The sequence below is a fragment of the Arachis stenosperma genome, chromosome 4 (genome assembly GCF_014773155.1).
Source record: "Arachis stenosperma cultivar V10309 chromosome 4, arast.V10309.gnm1.PFL2, whole genome shotgun sequence".
Classification (NCBI taxonomy): Eukaryota; Viridiplantae; Streptophyta; class Magnoliopsida; order Fabales; family Fabaceae; genus Arachis; species Arachis stenosperma.
This window is the reverse complement of record NC_080380.1, coordinates 61508287-61516428: the sequence shown is the minus strand read 5'-3', so window position 1 is coordinate 61516428 and position 8142 is coordinate 61508287.

Genomic DNA, 8142 nt, shown 5'->3' with positions numbered 1-8142 from the left:
TAAAGCAGATATAGAACTTCCTAAAGGAATAGTTTTTAATTCATTAATTTTGTCTTTATGTATGCACAAATCTTTTAGAAACTTTGCATATTTAGGTACCTGTTGAATGACATCAAAAAGGGGAACAGTTACCTCAACCTTTCTGAATATTTCTACCATTTTGGGATCAGGTTCCAATTGCTTCCTGGGCTTCCTTGCATGTTGTGGAAATGGAATGGGAGTGGTGTTTTCTGTAGTGTTTGTGCCTTTTGGTGCTTCCTCTTGTAGTTGAGCTTCTTCTTCTTCAGCTATGTCCTGTATGTCCTCTTCCTCGTCAACATCTTCTATTTCTACTACCTCTTCAGCTGAGGCGTGTTCTGGTGGGCTTGGCTCCTTCTAATTCCTCTCCTGCAGTGTGGTTCCAAACCTTAGGGTGATGGCAATAATGTCACCCTTTGGGTTGGGTAATGGTTGAGAGGGGAGTCTGCCAGAGCTTGAGGACTGGTTGTTGGAGTTGTTCATTGATCCAATCTGTGAGACAAGGGTTTATAAAGTAGAAGTCAAAACATTCATAGTTGCATTAAAATTATTCTCCATAGCCTGTTGTCTCCGATCAATGGCTTGTAGTAATTCATCATTAGGAGATGAAGAGGGGTAAGTGATCTGAAAGGTTTGCTGAGGATTTTGAGGCTGTCTGAGAGGAGCTGCTCTGTAGGCCTATTGCTAATTCTACTGCCTGAAGTTGTTATTGTTATTCCACCTCTGATTTCCATTGTTATCTCTGCCTACTCTGTTAGAATTGTCCCTCCAACCCTGGTTAAAATTGTCTCTCCAGCCTTGGTTAGAGTTATCCTGCCATCCTTGGATATAGTTGCCACCTTGATTGTACCCTTGATTGGGGCGGTCATGAAAGTTATGAGTGGCTGCTACAGTATTGTCTTCTAGTTGGAGTTGCAGACACTCATCAGTATAGTGACTATAATCTGCACAGATTATGCATACTATTTGTGGAACCAACTGCTGGCTGTGCTGTGGTGGAGAAGGCTGAACTTGCTGAGATTGTTGTTGATTCAGTTGCATCTGCTTCAGCAAGTTAGTCATTTAACATAAGCTCTGAGCTATAGCAGCAGTCTCTTTACTAGTGGATACCTCTGCAATAGCTCTTGACCGACTTTGTCTCTGCCTATGATTCCTAGTGGAGTCAGCTAAGTCGCTGATCAATTGCCATGCTTCTTTGTAGTCTTGTACTTTTTCATAGAACCATTGCTAGCACCTTCCAGTGTGGTCCTATCTTGAGATTTCAAACCCTGTGTAAAGTAACCGAGCAACACTATCTTGTCAATCATATGATGGGGGCATGCATCTCGAAGATTATTGAAGCGTTCCAAGTATTCATAGAGGGTTTCAGATTCATCCTGAACGATCATAGACATGTCCTTCCTCAGCTTATCGGCAACGTCAGCTGGAAAAAAATTATCCAGAAACTCTCTCCTAAGTGTATCCCAGTTGGAAACAGTTGCTCCGAGTTGAGTGTAGTACCACTCTCTTGCCTTTTCCTCCAGAGAAAACGGGAAGGCTTTCAACAGAATGGAGATTTCATCAGTGCCATTACGCTTAACAGTAGAACAAGCAGTCTAGAAATCCCTAAGATGCTTGATAGGCTCTTGAGCAGGTAAGCCATGAAACTTGGGCATCAAGTTGAGTAGTGAAGACTTTATTTCAAAATCTATAGCTACTGCTGGGTGGTGTGCCTGAAATGGTTGGAGCGTAAAATCAGGGGCTCCTTCCTCCTGGATGTGACTCTTCTGGGCGCTGCCATGTCACCTGCACATAAATGAACTGGATCAGTAGAGAGGGAGCTTGTTTCTTCCTTAGATGACGGTTCAGGTTCATCCTCAAAGAGGAGTCGCCGACGCCGAGCTTGCCTTATACGTGAAAGAGTTCTTTTAATTTCAGGGTCAAATACTGGCAAGCTTGGATCAGGAAGTGAACGCGTCATTTAACAAAAGAAACGTACAGCTCATACTGACAAAAATAAAATAAATAAATTCTAATTAATAACTTTAGCACTCTATTGTAACTCCCCGGCAACGGCGCCAAAAATTGATGCGAGCAGAAATTGGCGAATTAAAAATTATTAAAATATATACGTTGCAAGTATAGTTCTTAACTCGCCAGAAATCCACTTAACAATTTAGAAAGGTGTCACAGAAATTTAAAATTAAAATACTGGGAGTATGAATCCCAGGTCGTCTCCCAACGAGTTGCAGAAAAGTGTGCTATTTTTTTAATCAGATGTTTTCAAAAAGGTTTGAGTTGAGTAAACAGGAAATTAAATTGTAGAATTTGAATAATGTGAATAAAAGTCTTGACTGGGAGTTGATTAGTTGGAAGCCCCATTATTGTTGAATTACTCTCTAGATTAATTGATAATTAAAGGTTATCCCGTTTAGTTATCTCTTACTAGGTAAGGGAAAGTCAAACAAGTTGGAATGCTACGTCCGTTCACGAGTTGCAACCCACTTAATTAAAAGGGATTGGTATTAGTGAGTAGAGGGCAATCCAACAATAAACCCAATTACAATCTTTCTTTTAAGCCTTCCAACTCAAGGGTTCCTTTCAATCAACTCCCCATTAAGTTAGGGAACTACTCGCTCATTGTGAATGTAAAATTTATAACATATGAAAGGGAATTGAAGAAAGACATTGTAAATAAAAATCAAAATAATTAATTAAAAATAAAAGTAATCCTTGTATTAAATAATCCTAAAAATATTCCAATGGTAAAATTAAGCAAAGTAAAGGACATGGATGAGTAAAGCCAAGTAAAGAAAACAAACTGGAATGACGAAGTCTTGATGAGGTAATAACTCTTCTCAGTGTCCCAATGCAAAAAGTAGTAGAAAAAATAAAATCCTAAGGACTATGAATGTGTAGAGAGAAAAACCTAGAGGAGGAGTAAAAAACTAGATCTAAAACTAAAACTGTGTAGAATGAATTGTTGTTCTGGTTTCTGCATGTTCTCTGGCTCTAGTCTGCTGTTCTGGGCCAAAAACTGGGTCAAAATAGGGTCTAAAATGGCCCCCAGTGAATTCTGCAGATTATGCAGATCGCGTACGTCACGCGATTGCGTCATCCATGCGGACGCGTCATTCGCGTTTTTCCCTGCCACGCGTTTGCGTCGTCCACGCTTCCGCGTCACTTGAGCTTTTCCAATCCACGCGGTCGCGTGAGCCATGCGGCCGCATCACTGCGATTTCCCTTCTTTCGCGCGAACACGTGAGCCATGCGGCCGCGTCACTTCTCGCTGGTTATCTCCTCACTTTCTCATGTTCCTTCCATTTTTGATAGCTTCCTTTCCAATCTCCAACTCATTCATGCCCTATAAAGCCTGAAACACTTAACACACAGATTACGGCATCGAATGGAATAAAGGAGAATTAAAATGCATAATTAAATGTCTCTAGGAAGCAATTTTTAATCATGTAATAATTTCAGGAAGGAAATTTAAATGCATGCTAAATTAATGAATAAGTGGATAAGGTGATGATTGGATTTTTGACGGTTTAGAATTTCACAAATGAATTCTCGTTGCAAGTATAGTTTCTAAACCAACAATAATCCTTTCATACAAAAGATTGTTTGTCACAAGTAACAAACCCCTAAAATTAATAACCGAAGTATTCAAACCTCGGGTCGTTCTCCCTAGGAATTGTAATGAAGTGTTTTGTTATTGGTTGTGAGTTATTTTTGGGGTTTTGATAAGAGGCATGAAAGATAAATGGCAAGAAAGTAAACTAATGGCTAAAAAGGTCTTGGCAAGGGTTGGTGATCAAGGATCTCTATCCTAATCACTAACAACAATATGAGAATTGGCAAGGATTAATCTCATTAAATCATCCTCTATCTAGTAGTAAAGGAAAGTCAAATGAGCTATATCAATCCTAGTCCATAAGTCCTAACTCTCCACTAATTCAATTAGTGAGAACTAGAGTAAATGGCTCACAATCATCAATTACTTGGACATTAGCAACTCAAGAGTTCCTAAGTTACCTTTCCAAGCCAAGAGTATAAAATTCTACTCTAAAATCCAACCAAGCATTTCATCAAACACTTGGAAGGCATAAAAGGAAAGCATAGTAAAATTGCAAGAAAAGTAAATCTACACTACTTAATTGCAAGGAATTAAACAACAACAAATCAAATGAACACAATTATTATGAATTACCTCTAATTGAATTGGAAGAAAGTAGAAGGAACAATACTAGATCTACAACAAAATATAAGAACAACATAAAGGAAATTACAACAAAAGAATAGAAGAAGATGAAGGTAGCAACAAAGAATTGAGAGATAGAAGTGGAATAAAGTAAAGATTAAAACCTAAATCTAAGAACTAAACCTAATCCTAATCCTAATCCTAGAGAGAAGAGAGAGCTTCTCTCTCTAGAAACTACTAAACTAATCATAATGAGTGTGAATGAACTAATGTCCCTTTGCTCTTCAATCCTTAGCTTTAAATAGCATCTTTGGCGCCAAAGTTGGTTGGGATTGGGCCCCACAACCCTTGAGAATTCGTTGGCCACGTTTTCATTAAAAAATCATAAACCAACACCGACGCGTCCGCGCACACCACGCGTACGCGTCCCTGGGGTAATTCGCAAGGTGCGCGCAGACACCAGGTGCGCGCGCGCGTCCATGGGCGAGTTTAATTTCTTTGACTTTTGATGTTTTCTCCACTTTGCATGCTTTCCTCTTCACTCTTTTGATCCATTCCTAGTCTTTTCAATCTGAAATCACTAACAAACATATCAAGGCATCTAGTGGAATCAAAGGTGAATTGAATTTAGCTACTTTAAAGTCTAAAAAGCATGTTTTCACATCTAAGCACAAATAAGGAGACAATAACAAAACTATGCTAATTCATTGAATAAATGAGGGTAAAAGGTATTAAAATCTCTTAAAATCAATACAAGATAAACCGTCAAAACGGGGTTTATCAGTAAGGATCATGATAAAACCACACAATTAAACACAATATAAACCATAAAATAGTGGTTTATTAGTCCCCAAGCAACTAGAAAAATAAAATAGGATTTAAAAAAAGAGATCATGATGCAATAAGAATCTCAGAGTTCTAAATGAGGCTCAAATTCAAATTAGATGAGCGGGGCTTATAGCTTTTTGCTTCTGAATAGTTTTGGCATCTCATGTTATCCTCTGAAATTCAGAATGATTGGCTTCTTTCAGGACTTAGCACGCAGAAGGGGTTATTGATTTTCCTAGTTTAGCTTTGATTGATTCTTGAATACAGCTTCTTTGAGTATTGGCTGTGACCTTAAACATTTTGTTTTCCAGTATTACCACCAGATACATAAATGCCACAGACACATAACTGGGTAAACCTTTTCAAATTGTGACTCAGCTTGGCTAAAGTTCCCAGCTAGAGGTGCCCAGAGTTCTTAGGCACACTCCTTTGCTTTGGATCACGACTTTAACCACTCAGTCTCAAGCTTTTCACTTGGACCTTCATGACACAAGCACATGGTTAGGGACAGCTTGATTTAGCTGCTTAGGCCATGATTTTATTTCCTTGGGCCCTCATATCCATTAATGCTCAAAGCCTTGGATCCTTTTTACCCTTGCCTTTTGGTTTAAAGGGTTATTGGCTTTTTCTGCTTGTTTTTTCTCCCTCTCTCTCTTTTTTTTTTGTGCAAGCTCTATGTTCTTCACTGCTTTTTCTTGCTTCAAGAATCAATTTTATGATTTTTCAGATTATCAATAACATTTTTCTGTTTACCTCATTCTTTCAAGAGCCAAACACTATTTAAATTTCAGTATATATAAAAAAATTATGCAATGTTTATGCATTCATTCAGAGAGCTAAAATAATGCCACCACATATAAATAATTTGAATTTTTATTATTTTATACTCGAAATATTTGCACCTTTTCTCCTAAAAAAACTGCTATTTTATTCATGTTTAATGATGATACAGGGAGTAAATTATAACCACATTGGAAACAAGAAATTTGTAACTTCTAATACTAATGCTCATGTAATTCTTAAAATAGGTTTCTAATACTAAGAGTTATCACAGAGTTAGGACTCAACAACCTTTATTTTGAGAGGTAGGTGCTCCTTCAATCTGTGGGATGTCTGGCTCATCAAAGGACAGCTTCTGGTGCTTGAGCTCCTGTAGTTCACGCCCCTGTTTCTCTTGTTCTTTGAGCAATTTGCATAGCATGCTGTTTTGATTCTACTGTTCTTCTTTGATTCGATCCACAGCTTCTTGCAGTTTGGTAACAGATGCTTCTAAGCGAACCCAATAGTCAGATTAGGGGATTTCTGGGAGAAGCTCATGCGCCCTCCTCTTGGTGGGGTTGTCTTGAGCTTGATATCCATCCATTATCTTTTTAGTGATTGAGTGCTCAATTGGGATGAACTCATCCACTCCCATCTGTACCCCTGCATCCTTACATAACAGATAGATCAAGCTTGGGTAAGCTAATTTAGCCTCAGTAGATTCCTTTTGTGCAATTGTGTACATTTCACAAGGAATTAGCTGATGAACCTCCACCTCTCTTTCCAACATAATACAGTGAATTATCACTGCCCTTTTTACAGTAACTTCAAAACGGTTACTTGTGGGAAGTATAGAATGCCCAATAAAATCCAGCCAGCCCTTAGCAATTGGTTTGAGATCTCCCTTCTTTTGTTGGTTTGGGACACCTTTTGTGTTGGTTATCCACTTGGTTCCAGGGAGGCATATGTCCTCTAGAACTTGATCCAGCTTTTTATCTTTAGCCATTCTCCTATTAAAGGATTCTGGATCATCTTGCAGTTGAGGAAGTTTGAGGACTTCTCTTACTTTGTCAAGGTGAAAGTAAATAATCTTCCCTCTAACCATAGTCCGAAAGGTGTGGAAGGCCATTCCCTCTATTCTTTGCTTATCTGTTAGCCACAGATTTGCATAGAATTCATAGAATTCATCTCAGGATTAGCTAGGATTTTCCAGCCTCTATTTCGAATATGCTCTTGGATCTCCGGATATTCATCTTCTTTCAGATCGAATTTAACTTTCGGGATCACTGATCTTCTGCACGTGATTTTGAAGTAACGGTCTGCATGTTCTTTGGTGCAGAACCTCTCATGCATTCAAGGTTTTGGATTATTCTCTTTTTTACCTCTTGGAGTGGTTTGTTTTCCTTTAGGGGCTATGAACTTGGTGAGTTTTAGCTCAGTGATTATGGAAAAACACACCAAACTTAGAGGTTTGCTTGTCCTCAAGCAAAAGAAAGGAAAGAAGATGGATAGAAGGAGAGAAGGATTCGAATGGTGAATGAAAGGGGATGGCCAAATGGGATTTAAAAGGGAGGGGGTGGGTTTTGAAATTTTTTGAAAAAGATATGATTGGTAAAAGATAAACATGATATGAAAAGGATATGATTTTAAAATTTTGAAAGATATGGAAAAGATATGGGGAAATTAAATTTGAATTTTTCTTAGTGCATCTAAGAAATAAGAGATAATATGGGTGATTTGAAAAGATATGAAAAGAAATTGGAAAGATGAATGAGTTTTAAAAAGATTTGAAAAAGATTTGAAAAGGATTTATAATATAATTAATTTTTTTGAAAAATGGAGTTTGAAAGATGAGTATTTTAACAATTTTATGCAGAAAATTATGAATGAGATCATGAAAATTAAAAAAAAATTGAGTTGAAAACGAAATTACCTCCCCCTTGTCATGCTGGCGTTAAACGCCCAGAATGATAGCCATTCTGGCGTTTAACGCCCATCTGGTAGCTAATTTGGGCTTTTAATGCCAGAGATCCTTTGTCACTGAGCATTTTTCTAAATGCCCAGGATGCTGTCCATTCTGGCGTTTAACACACAGAATGATACCTCTACTAGCGTTTAAACGCCCAGAATGGTAGCCATTCTGGCGTTTAACGCCCAGAATGCCTCTTTATTGGCGTTTTAACACCAGTGAGCTCTTGTTCTCTGTGATTCCTCTGCTTTATGTTGTGAACCTTCATTTCTCTGTATTATTTAACTAACATGAGTAAACTTATATAATTGTTGCAAACATCTAATGTTTGCTAATGGCTGGGTTGCCTCCCAGCAAGCGCTTCTTTACTGTCTTTAGCTGGACTTTA